The sequence below is a fragment of the Scatophagus argus genome, chromosome 9 (assembly GCF_020382885.2).
Source record: "Scatophagus argus isolate fScaArg1 chromosome 9, fScaArg1.pri, whole genome shotgun sequence".
NCBI classification, from domain to species: Eukaryota; Metazoa; Chordata; class Actinopteri; family Scatophagidae; genus Scatophagus; species Scatophagus argus.
Genome location: NC_058501.1, coordinates 7440663 through 7466054, shown reverse-complemented (window position 1 = coordinate 7466054; position 25392 = coordinate 7440663). Strand labels below are relative to the sequence as shown.

The 25392-nt window shown below is 41.0% G+C and overlaps 1 protein-coding gene across 3 annotated transcripts in view; it reads right to left on the bottom strand.

Annotated features, from left to right (window-relative positions):
* Nucleotides 1-23457, bottom strand: part of LOC124064433 (zinc finger protein 516-like) — a 45303-nt gene extending 21846 nt beyond the window's left edge. For 2 of the 3 annotated variants that reach the window (XM_046398886.1, XM_046398888.1), the window contains exon 1: nt 23354-23457. The gene's annotated coding sequence lies outside the window, so the exon portion shown is untranslated. Of the gene's footprint in view, nt 1-20819; nt 22290-23353 lie in introns of those variants that run through there. The other variant, XM_046398887.1, reaches the window with a different exon arrangement.
* Nucleotides 23458-25392: the final 1935 nt, after the last annotated feature.

Here is a 25392-nt window from a genome sequence, read left to right as displayed (position 1 = left end):
ACTGTTATTGACATCCTCCAGCTAATTAACCTCTTTATCTCTCACCTGCAAACACACACTCACACACAGATTAATGTGACTGGTAAAAATGCTGTCTTAATATCTTAGCTTGGTGTTTTAATGCTGTGTTTTAATGGAAATGTTTACATAAAGCTGATCACATTTAAATACTTACGACTAAGCCAACCCTAGATGGAAATCTGATTGGTCTGATATTAAACATGCCATTAATGGATACTTCAGCTTCCCTTGCATGAGTCACTGGGAGTGAGTGGAGGCCTACATTCAGCTGATAATGACTGCTGTGTCAAACAAAAACAAACTGTTCTTTTTTTCCCTTCTTCCTTGCATGCTCCAACCTCTGCTGTTCCATAGCAGCTGAGATCCGGCAAGAGGAGGAAATCCACTCTTATTTTCCCATCCATTCGCAACCTTTTCAGAGCAGCCTGGCTATTTCTGTTCCCAAGACTCCTGAGGTTCACATCTGGAGTGAATCTCAAAAAAAAAAGAAAAAGAAAAAAAAGAAAAAAAAAAAAACAGTGTCAAACTGTGCTTACAAACCAGGAGAGAAGCTGCTTACAGCTGTAAGTTTTTCTGTTTTGTATTTGTTTTCACACATTAATACCATCAGAACATCACATGTTAAAACTTAAAAAAATAAAACCATGAAAAATATCAAGCACTGCAATAACTAGACCAGTTGTGCAAAACGGTGTGATGTTTTTTTTCTGACTTTCTTAATGAAACAGCTCAATCAACAAGATGTGGAGGTAAAGAATCCAGTTTGAAACAAGAAGTGTTCTGTTTGACTTTTTCTGTGCTAGTCATTATAGTAATTTGCTTAGTTTGCTCCCTCTAGAGGCCAAAAATTCAGCTTGGTGCAACAATATGAAAAAAAAACATTCGAATCGGGTTACAAAAAAGAACTGCAGTGTATTATTTAAAAAGCATTGCATTTTAACAAAGAGTTGCAGTAAAACAACAGTTTAACAGACGCTGCCAAGCCTCACTGCTTTGCTCCTCTGTGATAGAAAACACTGTCATCCAGCCAAGAAGCACCTTCATCATAGCAATCATCTCAGAGGCAGCCATGACACAAATCTCCCGCACCCAAGGGTGCAGAGATTGGCTTTCATAACACACTGACTCACTCACACTGTCACCTTATCACCGATAATGACTGTAGGTCGTTCTCGTGTGGGACATCCTTCAACCGTGATGGGATCTGTTTCCCTCCCACACAGCAGCACAGAGACGAGCATTTGAGGTTAAGAAAAAATATACACAGTGGGGGAAAAATAAAGAGTGGACCTCTTGTTTAAATGCGCACGCACTCACGCATGCATGCAGGGGAACTGAGGAATCAAGAAGCAAAACAGAGGGGGCTTTTAATGTTGTCCACACATATCTTTTCAAAGTCTATATGTGCACACTGTGGGCTTTTAACACTGTTTCATACAGGCAGCATTGAGAGCTTAACGACCCATACAGAGAGCTGCTCTCTCTCTCACTCACACACACACACACACACACTGCTTGACAGAGCATAACATACAGAAAGCACTTTACAAAAAAACCTTGCTATCCTCTGTGCATTTGCTCATAAAGTGGAGACATTCAGTGCTCAAAGTGGGACAGAGGGGATGGTATGGAACCCCAAACACGCAAGCACAGTGCAAAGCCAGTGTATTCTCAGGCCAATCAATAATCCATTATGAACAAACTACTCTTCACCTCACACCCTGCTCTGAACCGGCAGACAAAGAGGTCTGCTGCAAGCTCCACAATGAAGACAGAGAGGGGTGGGTGGTATGGGGGTAAGGCACAGCTGGATGCACACCCACACACACCTACAGGCTGTTTGCAAAATACACGCTGGAGCTGGACTTTTTTAGGTGCTAAATGCGTCAGCTGTGGAACAAAAAAAAAAGCTCTGTGAACTTGTGGTTGACAGACAAGGTTCTGCTTTAACTGCTGTTAAGTACTGTAGATTCAATCAGTAGCTGAAAGTGGAAAACACAAAGTTCTCTCCTTTTCACTACAGAGATATATGATCTTTACATAAAATAAATACTTTAACCTAGAATGTACTTTCAAAGAATGTTGCTGTGTATATTATTCCTGCATTGTTATTACTACATTGATAAAATATATGTGCTCATTTCAGAACTTACATTACTCTCATACTTGCACATAACCGCATCTAGTCATGTGTGTGTGTGTGTGTGTGTGTGTGTGCGCGACAATGCAGACAGATGTGGCGCTGCTGAGTGTTTAAGTTAATTTTGCACTGGATGCTCCCCGATTTAGGTTTATTCTGACTCCAGTGTGTGTCCAAAAGTGAATCAAGTTTGACCCAGACTGGAAGCCCACACATGTGACTAAAATTTGACTCTTTTATAGATCTAGATTCTAGAAGCATTATAGTTATGGCTTGGTTATGACTGATCTAGTTTGACTCTTGGTGCTCACTTGAGTCATTTTTGTTTGTATAGGAAAAAATACCCGATCATGAGGAAATGTGTCATAGTTTGACTGAGGTTTGTCATGGTTTGAATAAGGTTTGATAGTTAGGTTCAGGTCTGAGTGAAGAGACTCAAATCTAGTTTGACTCAAAACTCATTCCAGTTTAGATCTAACCAAGATTAGGTTCAAGCTACATCCAGTTTGGGGTGTGTTGTGATATCTTTGGACTAGTTTTCCTCTAGTTGAGGTGTGTCTCTGGTCTGTCAGAGCAGCTCATGCTCATAAGCAGGAAGAGCAGTGGGGGGCTTTGTGGCATTGTTGGGGTCTCCAATTCCCATCCTATCCCTGGTTCCATCCCCCCCCCCATCCCTTAAACCCAGCCAGAACAATGGAGGGGGTCTGCACTGTCTGTCCCTTCTCAACCCCCCCACCTTCTGATAAATAGGCTGAGAGGGGATCCTGCCTGCCTACTCTATTTGCGTGAGAAGGGATTTTGGATAGAAAGAGTCCACTGGGTTTGTGTGTGTGTGTGTGTGTGTGTGTGTGCGTGTGTGTAGGAAGTGGCAGGTGTTTGGGTCAATACTGTCATGTCACATTTTGCTAACAGGTCCACACTAGTGGGATTACTAGATGGGTCAGGAGGAAAAGGGAACTCTGTCCTATAGAAAAATACAGAGTACCTTACACACCAACAAAACACTTTTGACTTAGTGATTAGACAGAAAAAAAGTACATTTTTAAACCAACTGTTATGCACCTCATGTTCTTTGACTTTTGCACTTAATACTTGTGTATTTTCTTGATCTTCTTTGGGGTTGGATTTTTTACTAATGAGCTGAAATGAGTTAAAAAACACACAATCTGTCCCCATTTCCAGAAACAAATTGCACATTTGCCTGTTTGTGACAAAACAAGGTTTTAGAAGATTGCACACATGTCCTCTCTGCATTGTTTATTCTTTAAAACTGGAGTGATACCTGCCGCTATAATTTAGCGCTGCTTCAACAAGAGCTGTCTGCTCTCATGGGCCCGACCATCTTTTCCAGCTTCCTCTGGGGACTGTGTGTGTGTGTGTGTGTCTGTGCGTGCGTGTGTGCATGTGTGAGTGTGTATGCTCCCTTCCCCCCTCCTCCTCAAACTCTGACTGTTTTTCTCACACCGCTCGTTAACCCCTGGGTGCTCCTGCCCACAGAGCCCCCACCTCCTGCCCCACAGCGGCAATCCTCATCACACACACAAGCACACACTGTCACTGTGCAACACAGACTAAATCATCATAACATGATCTAAAGTCCCTTTAAGTTCACAGACAAAAGAAAAAGATGTGCCTATTGCATAAACTCTTTTTGAGCAAGACAGGTGCTTTAATCATCTATTGCTAAGTCACTACAGCCATCTTTTACCCTGATTTAGAACTCAAACTAACTATAACCCTAACTCCAAACCTTTATCCTGAACTAACAATAAGAATGATCAAAATGTGCTTATCTAGAAGGATCTTGCTCATTTTCCTTATAAGGACAGACATTCAAGAAGACTAAAATATGCACAACATGCACATTTACAAAGGTACAACCATGCTTGATCAAAGATAAGATGTCTCGTTATTTTCCGTTCAGAGCCATGCAAAGAGGCAGTGTGGACCAGAGAGGGATGGAGCTGAAACAGACCGGGAGCACGGGTAAAACGAGCACTACTGCAACCTGTTGGTGTAATGGCGGCAAAAGTAGAGGAGACACTCGTGGTAATAGTGTTCAGTTTAAATCTAAATTGAAACTCCTCCATCCTTTTTCACTCCATGGCCAGCTGTCCATTCATCTCACAACTCTCCCTCCTCTTCCTCTGTGCTCATCCATCTGTCTGCAGCCTCAAACAACCTCTGCAACTGAACCTAAATCAGTCTCTCTGAAGTGTAATTAGACCGTTGACCTCAAAGCTGGCCACCAGTCTTTCACACTGTCACACTTTTTGATGTAACCATTTTATTTTGCCGCTCACCGCAGCGAGTTAGAGAGTTTGCACACACACACACACACACACACACACGCACATCACTTGCACACCCAAACAACATGATGGAATGGATCCAGTGTTGTAGTATTACCTGCCAAAGTGTTCTTTAGTGAATCACAGCACCCATTTCCATCTCATCATACTGTATTGTATAAACGTGCATCTTTGTAGCATAAACAGTCAAGACAGCAGCGCAAAGAGAGCACATTAATAAAAGAGTTTCATTTTGTAATTTGGCTGACTCATGAAATGAAAACTAATAAGCCAGAGATGATAAAATCTACCACAAAGAATTGTCATTTCACACAGCAAGACTGATCTGGGAAGCCAGCATCCTATACTCACTGCACCAGCTGGCTCCCCGAAAGAAAAAAAAGACAATTTCAACCTTTGCAGCTAACGAAATGGCATTGGTTTACAGGAAACTGATGTGTGAGTCACCCCAAGAGCTGACACCAACATCACCAACACATTTTAATGTCTGAAATTCAGCATCAGAAATGTTCCGCTAGAGTAAATGTAAGTAACATACAGCTCAACACAGCACTCAAAATGTGTCAGCAGGAGCTGTCAGGTCAATGCTGTACCAGAGAACCAAAAAGGATTTTGGTGTATTTCATTCCTTTCATTCCTTAATAGCTAATTTGACCATCAATGAATGCATTTAGGGAACCACACCAAGGTTTTCATCTCTGCATTAATACATACAGGTCGTCTATTTCAATTTTCTAAGACTACTCTACTTGCTTACTTGTTTGCTGTGTGCTTTGTTTTCAACTTGTATTAACCTTGAGGCAAAATCTGAAGAACACATCCTGTAAGAGTTGTCAAGAGGAGATTTGAGAACCAAACAGGGCAACAGATTTGCTTTCAACTCTTCCTTACCGCCTGCTCGCCAAAACACAAACTGGCAGGCAGGATGGGAGGGTTTCCACAGAAATCTCTTGATGGCTCTACTACAGAGAGAATGTGTGGGCTCCAACAGGCAGTTGTTGTTGTTGCAAGATGGTTCACACACAGCTCTAACATACAAATACGCATGCCAACAAAAAAGGGGGGGAAAAAAAGCACATTATAAAGAAGCACAACTCCAAACAAAGTAACCTGTAGGTAAAATCAAATTCCATCCCTTGGAAAAGGTGAAAAAGGTGGCACACTGTATTGAGTATTGAACCCTCTGTGTGTGTGCGTACACCCGAATGCGTGATAGCACAGAAAATAAAAAGCAGTGCCATTGACTTACTATAAATTACCTTTTACCATATAGAAGCTGTATATCCCTCCAGGACTGTCACAGAAACAACATCTCAATAGTGATATATGATGTTGTGTAAATACATATTACAAAATCACTCTACAAAAAGTCTGTATGTTTAGAAAGATCATCAATAGCCTGTATAGGCTGTCTGTGTCTGTAGGCAAAGATGTGGTTAGACATGAATTTGTCTGTCTGAGAGAGAAAAAAAAATACATGCATCCCAGAGCTTTATGAATCTGATATAAATGTACAGAGACGAGAGGAAAAAGGAGAGAGAGACTGGGGGGAAATATCAGAAAGAACTGGAAATAACTTTCTGAGTTCTGCTTTAAGGCTGAGCTGATCTCCAATGCACATGCAGTCACACTCCCACTCACAGTCAAAGCATCCATTGCTAGATAACTTACAGCTAACATGCTGAAGATAAAATGGCTGTTTTTGGAGAAATAAAGGTTCAAAGGAAAATTTGAGTGAATCACATGGAGCAAAAATGTGTTTCACTTTCTGTCTGAACAGACATTATGACATTGCGTGTAATGTTATTGAAGTAAAAAAAAAACTGTCAATAAGTAAATAAAATACAATGGATTGGAATATCTGGGCACGTGTTCTCTGTGGAATGTTACAGAATAGCTTGTCCTATACTTTGGGAAATATGCTTATTCACTTTCTTGCAGAGTGTTAGATGAGAGGATAGACAGCCTCCGCTCTCATGTCTGTATCACAAATACAGTATGAAGCTACTGCCAGGAGACTTAGCTTAATATCAAGACAGGAAATAGTGAGTAACAGCTAGCCTGGCCCTGTCTAAAGACAACAAAATCAGCCTAAAAGCACCCCTGAAGCTCACTTGTTTAATCCATAAGACATTTTTTTTATATACAGAAACAAGTGAAAACATGTTTATTTGTGAGCTTTTATGTTTGGACAGATTCAGGCTAACTCTTACTCTCGGTTTACAGCCTTTATCCTAAGCTAAACTATAGGCTTCTGCTGATACCTTCATATTTACCATACAGATATGAGATCTTTTCACCTAACTGCCCCAAAATGTCTTCTTAACATTTCTATTGCATCTATTTTAATGGATTAAAATAGATGCAAAAGAAATGTTTTACCATCCACTGTCTTAATGTGCCTTTAAATCTTCCATGGGATTATTACAGGAATATGAAAGCAAGGTTCAATGAAGTTCAATAAGGTCAGTCATCATTGACCATAATGAGTCCCTAAAGGGATAGTCGAGGAGTGTTTTTGTTTGTGCGTGTGTGTGTCCTGAAACATCTGCCCAGGATTTTATAGCCAAAAATAATAATAAAAAAAGGAGCACTACACAGGAACTGTGGCTGCTAGATGAGAATAACACACGTTGTTAGTCTGTTATACACAGGACACAGAGTTTTTCTAGAGAGTGCACTGAAGCTACATGACACATTTCTTTCATATGCAGGCTGACAGGCATTACGGTGAGTGCGAGCTCATGTGGATTATGTGGTTGTGATGGATGGCTGTATAAAAAGAGCTGGAGATCCCATCTGGGTCATGTCTTATCAGACTGACTGATTCACATTGATGAAATCATGCCGGCTTGTTAACCCACCCAGTGGAAAAACTCTAAACTAATAGTGAGGAAAACAAGGCAGCATCTGAAAAGAGAGGGAGAGAGATGCATGTCAAGGAGAGTAGAAAAGGCAGAGCAAATAATGAGAGGGAGGGCAGCAGAGGGCCGATAAGTGGTAAATAGTGATGTAAAGTCACGGCGGGAGATAGATTGGGATAATAAGAGCTGACTGAGAGGGAGGGAGAGAGAGGGAGCTGTGAGAGATCCAGACACACAGAGAGCAAGACAGAAAGAAATGCAGGCCATGGACTGCACACTGCAGAAAATGTCTGTTTTGCAGGAGTACTTTTTAGGTATTTGGGCTATTGGCGACCACTGTCTGATGAGAAGATGGATACGAAAAACAAATGCACATCTTTCTGGTTGTCTGCTCTGCCTGGTGTCTTCTAAGTGAAACTTTTTTTTAAGGAAGAATGATCAAAACATTAAACACACAGCTTGTTATGACACATAGTCTTTGCACTGTAACCACAGCACAGGAAACTGGCCGGGATCCACTCTCTCAACATTCATCCAACAGACCCATTGAGACAGTCTGCTAGTTTAGCTACACTCTAACCCCTTCACCCCCACACCAACCAGGGCAAATGTAGGAGTGTGTGTGTTAGTGCAAAAGCATACACATCATATGTATGTATTCATCAAGTTTGTGGGTGGCTGTGTGTGGAAAACAGTGAGTTCATGAAAATTTGAGTTACTTTTTCCTGTTTTGACAGATTTCAGTTTAAAAACATTGAAAGTCAGAAAATCTCCAACTACAGTTGGTAGGTCCAATCTCTGTGCTTAAGAACCAGTAAAAAGAAAGTCAGTCATCTTATTTCTATGAGTGTCTAGCCATTCTTCTGTTTCATTTTCCACCGTGGTGCAGGTGAGCTTAAGAAAACCAGATCGCAGCATCCTGTCGGTAAACGAGAAACATTCCTCAACCCGCCTGTTTGCAATAAACTCGTTGGCACAACCTGATCTGCACCAGTTGTTGTGTTTAGACAGTAGTGCATTTACCAGATCAACATCTGGAAGCATGCACCTACAGTGGCATGAATGTCAGGCTGAGGTAACTGGCTAAATAATGTCAGTGGGATATTAATAGTAAATTGCAGTCAATTGAAAACCTTTAAGCTTTCAAAGTTTTTTCTTTTTTTTTGCTAATGAAGAAAAGTGTCTTCCATGGGCTTGGACAACAATAGTGTATGGTTGATGTTTGTAATACATGCATATTGTATGTACGGCAGATAAATTCTTTACTTCCTGAAAACACTTCTGAAGACACTATAGCATACTTTCATCCAGTATGAGCCCAGTCTCATTACCAGGGCATCAAATACCACATTTTTGCTTTGTGCCTTGACGTCTCATCCAGACATATGAGGTACCCTTTCACATCTGGGTGTGAGGTTCTGGGCTTTAATGTGCTTCTATCGCGAATACATTCATGTCATTATGAGACAATAAGAGCAACTGCAAAACGTAGCAAAGACAAAATGAGACAGTCCGAAGAGGAGTGGAGGTCGGAGCTGAGTGGTGGGTTGTAACATTGGCATATTATCGCTGTCTTTGTGAGCAGGCCAGCATGCTTACGCTGCAACTTCAGAGAGCATTAGCAAGTAGCATGGCTGTAAAACCAGCCTTGTTTTTATTCTGTTAATTTAGTAATGTAATTGTGGAGCTAAAAGGCCGTGTATTTTGCCCATCACAAAAGCCCATGTGTCTCTAGCCGGGGATTTTATATACAGTCCTTATGATATGCATAATATAGGATCAATCCTCTGTGGTTGCTCTGTGTTACTATTAGACACCAATAAGCAGTTGCTCATGGTCATTCTGGGACTAACTGTGATACTAAGGACAAACTGCAATGTAAAATCCTGGCTTGCAGCTGTGAGCTGTGCCACACGGTTCAGAAACAACAACTGGCAGGTCATATGGACCCGAATTTAAATACAGTTTGTATGGCATAAAAATACACTCTTTTAACATAGAAAATAGTGTTTATACCAATAATTCAGCCCAGTTTAAGATATATAGGATAGGATTTCATGAGGTACAAGCAGCAGTTGTCACAGTATTAGCAGTAATATTAGCCGCTCTATTTATGAGAGTTTGACAAGAATGAAAGTGTGAGGAGAAGTCTAATTAGTTGTAAATTTTCTTTTAAATGTTAATTATTTATTTTATATGTCCACAACCTCATTTTATCTCAAGTTTGGGCTCCACTCAATTCAGAGGAGCAATTGATGGTAATACTTGAGAAAGCAAATGTTGCATCAAGTAGTCGTGTTTGCGCAGGTCTCCCTGAAGAGAGCAGACGCCTCCAAAGGGAGTTACCTGCCCCAGCCAGGCATCAAAACAGCCATTAAGCCAGCCAACCAGCCAACTGGCCACCACTAAACAGCGACAGGTCTGTTACACAAGAAATAAGTGACAGAGGATTACGCACACTGTCATTCTCTCCACATCGCACCAGTGGACAGCTTTACACAACACACCGTGCTGAGCCCACACCGAAAGGCGACAGGACGGGTTACTAAAAATGGAGACAACTCACTCCTAGGCACACACACGCAAGTGGAGACAGTCTTCTGCCTCACTTGCATGTATTTGTATGAATCTACGATAAGCAAATCAGATACGGCATATGACCTCAGGAAAACACAAAGCCTTAGCTTACAAAGACAGAACAGAGACATGGTGACTGTAATCAATATGTGATGACAACAAACAGACAGACAATTCTGTGAAAGAATCAGGAGTTCCAGCGTAAATAACAGTATCAACAGCAGCAATTATGAGCTCAAATTGTGTCATACAGTGTACACAAGACATTGACTGTTACAAGAATAATGGCCCCACGTTGCAGATCAGACAGAGCCCACTCACAATTATGTATCTTATATTGCTGATATCATGCAGCTTACTTGCATAAGTATTATAGAATGAAAGCCACACTTGTTTAACTGATTCTGATAAGATACTTTGAACTGATCCCCCACTGTTAGTAGAAGAACTTGTTTTAAATACAGCAGCCTCATATGAAATGTGGTTTCAGGTGCTTTTTTACACTAACTATTTGGTATTGCTCAAAAGGTTTTAAGATGAAAAGGGGTGGTTTTAAAAAAACTAAAATTTGGCATAAAATTCTCTGCTGCTCCAATGAAAGAGTTGGCAGTACAAACTTCAAAAATCCTGATACATAAAGTATTTATCAGATCTATCTGGGACAATGACGCCTGTGGAGCCAGCTGTCCAGGTATTTAAACCTCAGCATACCAACTGCTTGTGGGACTACTGGCTCAAACCTCGGTGTAAAAATCAATGTGCTCTTACAAGGAGTCAAATCAGAATATGAGACTCTCATGCCTATGCATGATTATTACATTATGACTCCATAAATGGGGCAGATTTTTATGTTATTTCCTGGTATTATTTTTATGTATTTAGTAAGTTTTTTTTGGGGGGGGGGGGGGTTGTTTCATTTTTTTTAGGGAAGACATGCTTTTGTGGCAATTTTTAAGACTATTAATTTAGTGATTTTGTGAGTTGTAAGTTTTTCAGGTACAGTATAATCTGATGGGATTAGCGGCTGTGTTCTTTAAATAGAGTTCTACGGCGAGGATTAAATGATCACAGCCAGTCGGCCTCAAGAGCAACAGATTTTCATCTCTACAGTATGGTTTTAGATTAAGGGGAATCCACTGAAGCAGTCACTTGGATGATACAGTGGTACATGATGTTGACTGTATATAGATATTGGTGCTTGTGTGCGCAACCCAAAACCTCATAGAATATTGAAATGAAAGTCTAAGTTAAAGTGGGTTATCTACTGTGCAGGCATCACTCATTTGTTTATACTCTGGTGCTGAAAACACTGGAAAACCTCCAGCCTTGGGATGTGTTTAGCTGGAATGGTGCTTTTGAGGCTGGAGGTGGAGGAGGGCACTACCAGGGGCCCCTGCCTTCCTCCCCTCTACTATCCTCCTCACATCTGGATACAATGTGGGAACAGGGCCCTGAGGCCAGGAGGGATAGCTGAAGGGAGGGTGTGAATGTGCTGGGGGATTCTTTACAGAACATCAAGAGCTGATGGAAAAAGGTGGTGGTGCTGCTGCTGCTGCTGCAATGGGGTTGTGTGTATTGTGGCGGTGGGATGGTTTGAGGTGGTGGGGGTGAGGGTGGGGTGGGGGGTACTAAAAAGATCCCTGTCTTTGGTCTCTTCTTCCCTGTGTAGTTGACTGCAAGGCCCTGAGCTATAGACAGACATAGATGCAGCTGGGAACTGAGGTAGCAAACAGAGGCCAGGAAACACAATGTGGGAGCACAAATCCAGATGAGGTAAAAATGTGGTGATTCTGCTCTTAACAGGGTAAATACAATAGATATAATAAGTCATCACTCCAGGTTTAGACTGTCAGGTTTAGTCACTGTGCACAAAAAGGGGAGATTTACAAGAGTACTCACCAATTTAACACTAGAAAATTAATACTTCCTAAGATAAGATAACTCTTCAAGGGACATTTTAAAAAATAAAAAATGCTACAGAGCCAGCCTCTATAAACAGAGATGTGTAATGTGTAAAATCAGTGCACCCTGCCTATAATATTATATGTATTACATCTGTCTTCTCAAATGGAAAACCACTTAGGTGAAAAGGAAAAATCAACATGAACAAAGCACAAGCAACAGCAAGGACCTTGAGAGAACCTCACTTGCCATGTGTATCACTCATAAGTGATAATAACGCTTAAGTGATTGAGAGATACGTATTTGCACTATTTTTGTCTATAACAGGTTTTCTTTGCAATTTTTTTTTGCGTGCATATGAGAAAAAAGAGGAACTAAAAACAAAGAAGAGTAGGCTTTACTTATTCTTCCCCTTTCCTTCGGTGCTGATTGCCAACTTTAGAATAGATGATGCCTGTAACTTAAATTCATCTTGCACACACGCTTGGAGTTGAACTGTACCTTTGATCCACATGTGGATTTGGGGTGAGCTCATTAGCCCCTGGGCGACACCCTCCCCCTCACCTCTGTCCTCGGTGACCCTGAAGCCTGTTTGACCCTGCCAGAGCTCCTCAACTACTCCCTCTTCCCTGTGGCCTTACACCTATTGAATCCCTTCACTACCAAAAAGGAAGGGAGTAAGTTTGTCACAGTAACACAAGCATTGCCCAAATTTGAATTTTCTAGTTCTTTCATTTGGCTGTTGATTAAGAATTCAAATTTGCTCTTTTGACTCTTTTGCTGCAGCCTACAGTTACTGGCAGCAAACGAGAAATCTCTGTTTCCATATGACTGGATCTGCCCTACCAGAACACCACTTCTATTCTTTTCCCAGAGCAAGAGGACAAAACATGCAAGCATGTCAATAACATTTTTTTTTTTTTACAGAAACTCTATTCATTTTAAGCCCAATGTATTTGCTTTTAATTAATGTCCTTTGGGAGTATTAATTCATTAAAATGATGAATGTATTTGTAAGTTACAATGTGATAACTGAGAAAAGGAATCATGTTGTTCTTCTCTGTAAGGATCAGAAAAGCAAACATTTGTGACAGGATAAAGTCCAAACTTCCTTCCGCCTGCGCCCCCCCCCCCTTCACCTCCCAAACGCACACGTGCCTGCACACACACACACACACACACACTTGGTTAAAAACGCATCGGGGCAAGGTTAGGCTGACATCAGTGGCTAACGATCAGTTCCTCTGTGGACTGAATGATTAGCTGCAGTAGCCTGGAGACATTTCCAGCTTGTTTCCCTGAGTTGGTCAGACATGCAACATCACTGGCTTTCAGTCTGCACTAACTACATCCACTCTTTTCCATTCACTGTACAAAAAAGAGCAAAAGACTATTTCAGACTAATAGATCATACTACAATGTAACAGACATAGAATAGTTGATATATTCAGTCTAGCTAGATAGCAGAAAACAGGCATATACGTTGTATTTAAAGTTGTTTTCCTACTAAGATGAGACAACCTGTGGGGGCAGCCGTGGCCTAGAGGTTGGAGAAGCGGCTTGTGATTGTAGGGTCACCGGTTTGATTCCCCCACTGGACGGGCAGGAAAATTTTGAGTGTGGTGGAGTGATTAATGCGAAAAAAATGCTCCCCCAGGCGTTGAGCAAGGCATTTAACCCCAAATTTGCTTCCCGGGCGCTTGATGCAGCTGCTGATGTGTGTTTCACTGCATGTAGTTTGCTGGGTGTTGCATGTGTGTGTTCAACTAAGGACGGGATAAATGCAGAAGACAAATTCAGTGTGTATGTAAAAATATATATACTGTCAATAAAGCTCTTCTTCTTCTTCAACAATGGTGTGCTTTTGAGGGACATTAGACTGCGTGTGTGTGTGTGTGTGTGTGTATGTAAAGTGGTGGAGTAGGTAGTAGCTACATATTTGCTTCAAAGTGAAAGTGAAGAGCGAGAATGAAAGTTTGTAAGTATTTCTACCACTACATTTTTCTGAAGTCCCTAATTGTTGTCATACTTCTGATCTGTACTTGTCAAAAATCACTTCTTGGCTCATCCTGATTGTGGATGACTCCTCTTTGTTCTGAAACAACAAACTACAAAGCATGGCTTCCTGTGGATCAGTGGAGTTTTTCTTAAGAAGAACCATAAAAACACCCTAAATTTGCATAATGATAACACCAACATTTTCATTCCCATTTAGGGTGTGTTTATTAACAGGAAAAGAATGATGAATGCTAAAAAGGAGCCTCTCTGCTTGGGAAACAGTTCACCCAACCCCCACCAATGCCCTCTGGGCTGCTGTGAGTTTGGATTAAGTTTGGGTGCCATGTCCCCTCCCTCCCCAGCAACCCCCCCGCGAAACGTACACACAGAGTTTGTGTGGCCCATCTAATATGAAGAAGGCTGTTGAGAAGGCCTCAGTCTAGCAGAGAGCTGAGCAGACTAGATAGGCAAGGTAGAAAGAATACATAAGCAACAAAAGCTGCTTATTATAAATGAAGAGGGAACTACACAATATAATGTATCACTGACAAAACCAATCTATTACAAGGGTCCATGGTTCACTACTTTATTAGACACACTACAATATAACATACTTCCCATTAATCGGAGTGCTTTGTATGATCTTGGTTTAAAGAACTATACCCAGACATCATTTTTAAAAGTAAAGGTGAATCAATGCTAAAAAGTCTTTATGTCACAGAATTGACAATATCCTTTTAAATTCCCATTTTGATGTTGTCTAATTAAGGTATAAGTGTGCGTGTGTGTAAAGCAGTGGATCAATAATGGTAGTCTACTACAGTGACATCTGGGCTGGACAAAGAGTGCTGTTCCTTCCCCCGGCAGCTCTCCCCTTCTCTCTCTCTCTCTCTCTCTCTCTCTCTCTCTCTCTCTCTCTCTCTCTCTCTCTCTCTCTCCCAATCCCTGATCACAGCCACGTGGTTCTCTGGGCTATTTCTCCCAGCTAAGCTTATTTCTCTTCTTTAATCCCGCGGCAATCACGGCAACAATGCCAAGCGTCAGTTCACGGACACAGGCAGAAATCTATTAACTATGATCACTATGTCAGCTAAACCTGATAAGCACTGCTAATGAATCCGGCACATTCAGCTCAGCGCTGTGTGCTTTTGAGCGTTATTTCATGGCATCATCAATAATGTGTAAGATGGAAAATCAACATGAGTGACAGAGATGGATAACACAGCTTGTAATGTAGTACAAAGACTTCCATTTCCACTGAAGTGAGATTTAGCTTTCTTTAAAAACAAAATATCCAATTCATTTCATCTTGTGATATCTTTGCACTGACAAGTAGCTCTAAAGATGCTGCACTGATAAACTGGGTCGATATCCAACCCTGATTATCAGATTACCAGCCACTCAGTGTGGTCCACCTCTCATTTAAGTGATGGTTTCAGCCTTTGTACAGTCGATGAAATTATTAGTTTCTAGTACGCTTTCTAGCAGTGCTAGTCAAACCAGGCAACTGTCAGTGGTGTTATGTGCCAAATGGAAAAGTGTTCAATATCGTATACACAAATCTACATGTGTGAGATGAAGGAAACAAAGGAAAACCTCAGCAAAACACAGTCGTCACCCCTGCACTGCCTTACTATTATTTAATTATTTAGGACAGCGACCAACATTTTGACATCAGTTACAAATCTTTTTTTTTATTCATGGTAACTTTTACTATAGTTAATTTACAAGAAAGAAAATGTATTGTTTCTTTCTTAACTATTAGCTCAAACTACAACCAACACTGAATAAAAATAAACTGTCCCAACTTGAACTCTCTAATGGTTGCACATTTTCAGGAAATCATAACTATCTCAAATATTTAAGAGTTGTGCTTAACATTCAATGACTTGAAACATTTCCTCTAAACACTGTCATGTCAGCTACTGTCACTGAAAAGCAGGTGCATCCTTTGTTTTTTCATCCTCAGCATGGACTTTATTTAGTGCTGGCTCTATTTATACTGCTTTAAATAATGTAGCTCAAATTTTAATTTTTCATTTCAAATTTTAATTTTAATTGACTCCATTATGCAGTCAATATTACAACAATTGTGGAAATGATATTCATACTGTAGTCTTTTGTAATATATAATGAAATAAAAAGCATGGATTATAGTTCCAGCTAATTAGTGTGGGTTGTTTCCACACCCACATTCAGCTGTTGTTACTTTTGGTAATGACAGGACCCGTACAAACAACAATGCCGTCTATTTAATAGTAACTCTGAAAATGGCATGTTGCACCGAAACATCAGTATGAAGCCATATTAAGTAATTACAGTAAACAAAATGTGTGAAGTTTTCTTTTCCACTCCATTGATTCTATTTCTGAACATCTCATTATTAGTGTTAATATTTTATTTTTAAGTTGGTCTTTTAGTGGATTTCTCCGTTAAAGCACATTGTACTTTCAGCAGAGCTTCTACTGTCATTGTAAGATTTTGGTAAATATGAAACTTCTAACCATCTCAGGGGAAAACATCAAGTAAGTATCAGCACCTTTCAAGAAAAAATGATCAGTATACGCAACAGTTGAGCCCTACTCAACACCCCCTACCCCCCCCTCCACACACACACACACACACACACACACACACACACACACAACACCAGCACCATGGGTGAAGGTTAATATGGCCCTGTGCCTAAATCCCCCCAGCCAGCAACTCCCCTACCCCCCACCAACTCTAACCCCTCTCCTATCTTAATCCCCTGATTACTACAACATTTTCTTTGGGTTTAATTTAAACAGTTATTGGGCTTCACACTTTACTACCTGGACAGTGCTGCCAGGTTTGGCAGAGACTATTGATCCATATGGGTGGGGAGGATGGAAATGTGACCCAAATAAAGGGATTAAGTACCCACCTGTTACCAATTGTTTGTTTTGTTTTTTTTTTTGTTTTTGTTTTTTTTAAAGGCAACCAAGAATGTTATCAGACATATCCATACTCTGGAAATGTGTTGGATGCCAGTTGCAGGAAATGTAAATTCCTTCTAAGTGAGCAGTATGTTGCCCGTGGAGGGCTCATTTATAATTTAATCCAGGAGCTTGGTGTTTCTAGGCTAACACAGAGAGATTGCCCTTTCAGAGTGGAAACCCCACCATGCACCAGGGAATCAATGCCATCGCCACAGAACAGACACTAGACTTCATATTAAAATGATGTCTGGACCACCAACAGAAGCAGAGTACTTCCTACTCTTTTTTTTTCATTTTCATTTTTTGTTTCATTTCCTACAGTAATAAAAATAAACAACAAACAAACAGCTGCTAAAATAGGTTTGTGCTTGTTGTTTGCTCTCCATAAGCCAACCTCAATATGACACAGAAAGTTACTTAAGTCAGTGAAGGCAGATATGTCTGTGCTTTCAAGTAAAAATAAAAAGAGAAGATATAATCTAAAGCATAACAAGGAACAGTTGAGAGCAGCCTAACTGGGGGAAAGGAAAACAAGTCTGTCTTGTGATTTGATGTCTTTACTTTATTCACACTCCTTCTGGTTCAAAGCCATGCAACATTACCATGAGAAGTTTGGTCAGAGATGAAGAAGCCGAGTCAAAGCAGGGTAGCAATTACACTCAGAAAAACACTGAATGGATTCAATCTATGACATAAGTATGAACATGTGCAATCCAGCTGGATTTCTTCCAAACATGAATTCCACAAGGTGCTTGAAACCACCAACAGAGACCTCGCTCAATGATAACACTCGTCACTTACATTAAAAAACAGATTTTGGTCACTGCAAAGGTCTCTGCTGGGACATCTACACACTGAAGTCTTTGACATTTGACTTCACTGTCATTACTGACATACCAACAGGGAGATGCAGCTGATAAACAGAAGCCTGGTTATAAAAATGTCTTGCATTAAAGCTGTATGTTACAACACTAACATAATTTATCATCACCCTTTATGCTGATATGTCAAATGTGTTAGTAAACAGAAACTCATCAGGCCTAAATATCTAGCAGTTATACATGAGCATTCGTTGTGTTTCTGGCCACCTGATGGATCTAAGTACAATATTTACTATCTTCATAGCTCTGAGATCTACAACTCCTGGGGGAAATATCCTGTTGTTTACCTACTAAATACTCCATTATGTTAGTTGCTAATTTTGTCTGTTTGATCTTAAACTACCTGCTCCGGACAAGATTAGCTAGTTGATAAGTTTGTCTTTCTCATACTTCTGAGCAGGTATCATGAATCTTTTTTTTTTTTGGTGAAAAACAACTCTATGAGAGCAACAAGAGTACATCAAAACAGTAAAGTTGTGGGCCAGAACCCTCCCCCCCCCCAAAAAAAAAAAAAAAAAAAACTGAGCTAACAGTTGCTAAAAACAGTTGCGAGATAATCCACTGTGGGGTAATCACTTCAAGCAACACCATTACACAGTCATGTGATTCATTGTGAATGTACATGTTTAAATTACAGAAGCTTTAATATTAACTGCTCATCAAAGACAAAATTCAGCAGAGACCATAACTTTAATCAGTAAACACACACACACACAAAGGTCTGCCCCATATCCATCTCAGTAATAATTCTTGAAAAAATGACAGTCTTTATAGTGTTGAACCCCCCTCTTAGTTGGTGAAGGTAAATGACTATGTCCGTGGTGAAAAGGCACAGGGCAGTAATGAGTAATGAAAACAGCCGTGTTAGTGCTGCCATTCAGTAAAGGGCCTGCTGCTGTGGAATGTGAGGCGCCATTCATTCACATGGGTTAAAAATGCATTTCTGCCACCACAAAGCCCTGCCTTGTCCTCATTGTTTTTCGCCACACCAATAAAACACTTCCACATTCTGAAGGGAGAAGACAAAAAAATGAAATTGCTAATTTTACTCCCACAGATAGAGGGAGAAAATGGGATGGGGGTGGGGTGAGGGGTTGAATTTTACAAAACAGTCAAGTCTTTGGATGAGGTAAAGAGTCATGGTACAGTTGAAAGTTTGATCATGATAAGCATGGCGATGGAAAAGTAAGCACACAAGCTGCTTACAAAAGACAAACAGTTCTATTGACAATCGCTGAATGTATGAGGCAGTTATTCAGTGTATGAAAAGAGGCACAATGGTGGAAGGCAATCAAATACAAAAAGCTTTGCTCAAGTCATGTGTGAGATCTCGAGGGATCAGTTTGTTAATATGAGGCATCTGCAACAGGCTCTCCAAAAAAAGAAAAAAAGCATTTTCCTGTACAGACTCGGTCATTTTGCAACTGCGAGAAGCTTGTAGAAGCTTGATTCGACATGAATCACATTTGTAATAGCTGACTAATAGCCACAATACTGTATGTCACATTTAAACATAGCTCACGTTCCTCTTTCGCCTCTCTAAAAGATGCTCAACAGTGACCTCAAACATAACAGTGTTTAGACACTTGTATGACATAACCATCTAAAAAAAACACTCATATGCTGAAATCTTCAGGTTTGTGACTTTCCCTTGGACGGACAAGTGAAAAAACATGTATGCCGAGCGCATGTCTGCCAGTGCTGTCATTACACACACACAAAGAAAAAGCATTCTTAAAATTTTCCCGAAAGCTTCACCGACTAAATATGTCCCTTCAAGTCTATTCTCAGTACTATTTATGAGTAGAACAGGTGGCGCCCTTAAGGACTATTCATTATCTAACAGTCAAATTGGGGAAGTTGGATCATTTATTGTTGCTGTGCTGTGTTTCAGGGTGTTGTATTCATTTGTACAACCACAGAGTGAGAGCTGCAGGCTTTGAGAGAAATGTTTAACATAATGTCTGAAACATGGGGGAGACAATGTAATCCTGTCTGCAAAACAACGTTCTGTCTCTCTTCCTGCCTCCCTCCCTCCCTCCCTCCTCTCTGTGTGTGTGAGAGAGAGAGAGAGAGAGAGAGAGAGACCTGACACAGGGGGAAATACTCTATCTATAAACAACTAGAAAGAAAAAGGAGTACGCCGCAGAAAGTCAATATCAAAGGAGAGGGGGATAATGCTGTCAAGAGCAGAAAACTCACAGCTGACAAACCCATGCACACTGTGACTTTGTTACAGATTATTACTCAAGGAAAACCATGCAAAACACAGAACTTATGTCACCATGCACGCATTCAGAGAAAACACCAAGCACTGAAGCCCCCCGACACAAGTGACAACAGGAATATTAGAGTTGAGTATGTGTGTGTGTGTGTGTGTGTGTGTGTGTATGCACGCGCCTTACACAGGCTACTATGCAAAAGCCAAAATTAAAACAACACCAGATAAGACAACACCCACATTTTTTTCAACATTTGTATTCCTCAAACTACAAACAACATGGAAGTGAGCCTGGCTGACGCACGCGCATGTGTGCACGCGCGCGGCGTATTTTCTCTCTCTCTCTCTCTCTCTCTCTACCGCAAAATGTGTGCTTTTACATAACTATCTCCTCTGATAACTACTCCAGCCTGCCCCTAAGGGAGGATCACTATGGCAATCCCATAATATTCCTGAAATGTACCCATAATAGGTGTATTTCATATTTAATAGCTTTTACTGAGACTTATCTTTACATTTATGTTTTCCCCCTCCTATTATTACCTGTGGTATAGCTATCATTTTCACTTCTCCTGCTGAGTTTATAGCTATCTTGTGCTACCTTATACTACTGTTATATCGCCTGTAATATAACTATAAAATTTATTTAAGAACTTCGTTTTGCCTATCATTTGCATGGCACGCTTCCTAAATGTATCACAGGCTCTTTTTCGCAAGGTCCCACTCTTTAATCAGTCAAGCATTCCTCAAAATGTCCCTTATCTGCGCTGTGAGCACATGTACTTTTTGCTGGCCGTTTCTTAATCAGTCCGCTCTACACTTACTCTCTGACTATAGCTTAAAAGCAAAGAGTCTGTTTTGGCAGCAGCAGCAGTGGCAGCCCTACGATCGCACCCTCAAAATAACGAACAATAATAATGATATACAGTCACTTCCTTACCAGTTAAAACAGCGCTGGGCTCGAGCACTCACACACACATCAAGAGAGAGAAGACCGGTGCAGCTCTCCACAAGCAAATGTAAAGAGTCCAGATCCAGCAGAGATAACAGGAGACACTCTGTAGGCTGTGTTTCAGAGCAGAGACCTGGCAATCGCGACCCGATGTTCAACTCTGCAAAAATCGTCAACAATTATTATTATCTCTGGCGAATCCTTATCTCCTTGTGGTTGTAGAACAGTATATGCTCCTCTCTCTCTCTCTCTCTCGTTGCTCCTCTGGGTCTCTCACTGTTATCTGTCGTTTCACCGGTGCTGCCTTCAAGTCTTGTCGGAAATGTCGTCATTCATGAGATGAAATTGGCATGGTATTGTTTCTGGGGTGGTAAATTTTTAGTTCACTGATGGGGTTTCCAGAGGAAATTGATTTTTAGAAAAAAATAATATCTCTGTTCCCACATACAGTTTATTCTAATTCATATGTGTCCTGGATTAGTAGTCCGAGATGGGGCTATAATTTGTGAGACAGCCTAACTATTAGGAGTGTTAGTATTAAGCTATTATAAGGGACTGGAATTTAGAGGTGCCCCATGTTGATAATAGTGTTGCAACAATTAGTCATTAAGAAAAACAGCCGGCAAATTCTGTGAAAGTTTCGCCATTTTCTGACATTTATAGACCAATTAATTTTATATAATTTTCTGTTACCGTTCCTGTTGCTTTATTGTTATATATAATCAAGTTTACCTGTGAATCAATATGTTACACGATATATACGATACAGCATAGGCTGATGTATGGTTTGTCAGTGAGATCTGACTTTTTTTTTTTTTTTTTTTTTTTTTTTTTTTTTGGTGCTAACTGGGATCAGTGTCAACTTCATTTCCTGTAATTCACTCATCTATAAGGAAGTTCACTAGGTATTCTATACATGGTCTTGTGTTAAAACACACGAGATCATCCGACAATACCCAGCGCCACAGCAGAGTGCTGCTGTCTTTCCCGTAAGGGTATTTCTGATCAGTGGGAGCACCTGAACGCAACGTAAATGGAAATAAGCCCAGTGTGCGAAACACCGCGGACAGGATCGAGGGCGAAAAGGGGGAAGCAGAAAAGTTTGTCCCCGCGGACTTGTCCCTGTCACTAAACCGCACACATGCGCGTCACCGTGTCTTTGTTTCATTTATGTCTCCATCGCTTCCTAGCAGCAGGATCACGGTGTGCTCGTGCGTCTGTGTTTAGTCTCAAGTGTCCAGGAAAGAGAAAAGACGACACTACACAGTTGTCCCCCGCTCAACAGTCTCCGTCTCACCACCATGCATGCGCAATCGCTTTCGTGCGTAAAAACAGATGCTGGTGCCATCGGCAGATAGTACAATCTCTCATCGGGCTGCATACTTAATTTTGTCCACGCTCCCACTTTTGAACAATATCACCTCTATGAACGCGTCACAAACCGTAAAACGTTTAATGCGCCCCCGCACCCCCCACCCACCCACCCACTGTGTCCCTACAATAAGCGCAACCTCACATGAGTGCATCATCATTTGAGGAGAAAAGTTAGATGCATCACCCCCCATCAAACACGAAACACCAGACCCTCCTCTGTTCACTCCTCCCTCGCCACATGTCCCCCCCCCCCCCCGACACACACACACACACACACACACACACACACACACACACACACACACACACAGCATACAGATGAGTTGAGAGAGGTTGAATTGACGCAGAGATTGAGAGAACAGTTGTCATACACCACAGACCTTCCAGCGGTTTCAGATCCTCATATTAGTGACAAGAATTGCTGTTCCGACTGCAGGCACCTGTGCCTTGCTCAGTGGCAGTTGTGCCATGTCTATTATGTAGGACACGACTTCCTAATATGGATATATCCCCCCCCCCCTCCCTATCGTCCACCTCCACCCCGTGTGTGTCTGTCTCCGAGTGAATAAAACAATCGCTAAAAGAGAGAGGAGAAAGTGTTATTCCATCTCCTGGATGTTTACTGCTCTGAGCTGTCTTTTTGTTTTACTCTTCTTGCACTTTTACCGTTGGCCACAAATCTGCGTCTTTGACACTGCAGCGATAGAGTATGTTGTCCAAAAATTACTCAAGGAAGAGATGAGTGTGTATGGTGAGCTGGTGGAAAGTTTGCTTAACCTCAGGGATGTTGGGGGAGGATATGAGTCCGACCTTGCTCAGTTTATTCCAACATTTTCTGAAATTTGAATAACTGACTTTAGACAGCTCTTAAAATCCTGAAAAGTATGATGACTCGTAAAATAAAACTGCTGTAATAAAGTGTCTTTGAAAACTGGATATTCGAATTAATTTTTCACACACTTCTGGCTCTGCTGAGCTGAGATGATCACCGACAGGATTTTTATTTAATCCGCCACAATACCCTTGCCTGTAACCTATTCATAAATCAAGATCAGGCAATCGTCTTCCACCTACAGCTCATTCAAAGCACGTAAGATGGTCTACTGTCTGTGTACGTAAATAAACGAGAAAATCGGAGGTCTGCGTACCTGCTTTATCCAAGAGAATAATCCAGGGTGACTTCAAGAAGCACAGACAATCCTAAAGGTGAAAGCATGCTCTTTGCAGTGTATGCTGAAGTGCATGATTGAGTAGGTCGAGTCCATTCGGTCTCACAGGGGTGGGCAGGGATTCCAGTCTGCGGTTATTTCCGTATTCCTGAAGCGTGTCGCTTTCCCGTGGAAGTTTTCAAGTCAGATGAAGGATTCTGACCACGTTAACAACCACAATAAAAATGTTACCTTGGTGGCTCCTTGCGTCTTTTGGCAGTTTCCTGACACCCCTTTCCCGCGACTGAATGGTTCCTCCCGCATTAAATGGAACTATCTGCTATTGTCTCATCAGCGAAAAGTTGTTGATGCTGCTAAAGACTTTCAGAAAGTGCGTGAGGTGTGTGAGAATGTTACTCTTAACGACTTATTCTGACTAGTGTTTATATTTTAGAGCATGTTATGCGAAAGCAAAGAGAGACCGTCATTGTGATGGGTTTTTCCTTTTCTGTTTCTTTGCCAATCGAGTGTCATCAGATAGCAGGAGTCACCCTTCATGATACACCCATACAGCTGATTTTCTGTTGAAATGAGCAGAATTCCGGGAGAAATACAACTAAATGATTATTAGACTTGGATAACTGGATAACTTGTGACACGTGGAAAGGAAATGAAACTGCCCTCAAAGTACACTTGTTTTACTTTGCTTGCTCTGTTTTCCCGTTTTTGATTTTTTTAAAATAAAAATAGATATATTCCACAAAAGAAAAATCAGTTTATTTCTGCTCTCACGTTGATGCTGTTGCAAAAAAGTAGCCTGAATACTGAATCAGTTGAGCAGGTTCTCAATCCTGTTCGGCACAGACACTCTTGACAAACAAAATAAAAGTCCAAAAACAAAAAACAAACAAACACACACAAAAAAAGTCCACACTACAAAGCAATTAAAAACAAGTTGCTGCCAATTTTTTCCCCTTTACAACAGCCAAGTAAATGACAGACAAAAAAACAAAAAAACTGCAATTAACTTCCTCACAGGACTGGAAAATCTTGAAAAGCATTAAAAATAAAAGTGAAAGAACAACAAGAGTAGTTGTTCACTCCCAGTAACCTGCCTTCACAATGCAGTGTCTTTTGTGAAACTTGTAATGAGTTCCTTGTCACTATCAGTGCATATCACAACCAAAATGTATCACTACATTATCATGCATATAGGTCATGAGGCTACAGCCTACAGTTTAACGTTATATATACTCCAGCTTAACATACACTAAAATCATGCATAATACCTGTCACTCTATGGTGTTGTCGTGGGTGTTGTGCAGAGGTCAGGCTTGTTTGCTCAGCATGCGTGCAGTGAGAGGGAGCCATGTTGCTGACTGCTGATGTACCAGTGAGTTAAGACGTACAGACATCTCATCAGCGACGAGCCCTTGAATTGTAATGGCAGGCACAGTGCTTTATGTATGCAGCCTCCAGAGCTCCACAGGGGCTCCATGAGCATTTGCCCACATATAGTGAAAAGCAGAGACACACACACACGCACACACGCACACACACACACACACGGTTACAGGTATATGCTTATATCCAAACACATTGTGTATGTATGTGTGCATGAACATACAAGACAGTTAAGGAAGTCATTATGCTCTTGATGTAATACGATCTACTCAGTTGCACGCTTACATGAAAACACACTGATAGCTCCTCCAGCATGAACACATGCACAAACACACGCGCGCACACACACACACACACACACACTCTAAAATGCACTGTTTCCTTCTGGAAATGTGATCTACTTGCACACATAAAACACACACAGGCACCTACACTTACACCTGCACACACACACACACACCACACACAGTTGTGTTTCCATCACTTTTGGGGACATTACATAGACTTACATTCATTTCCTGGAGGTTTCATCACCATCTAACCATAACAACAAACATTACTTATCTAATCCTAACCCTCACCTTAACTTAAATCTAACCTCAGTCTAACCTTAAAGCAAGACTTCCCCTAATATT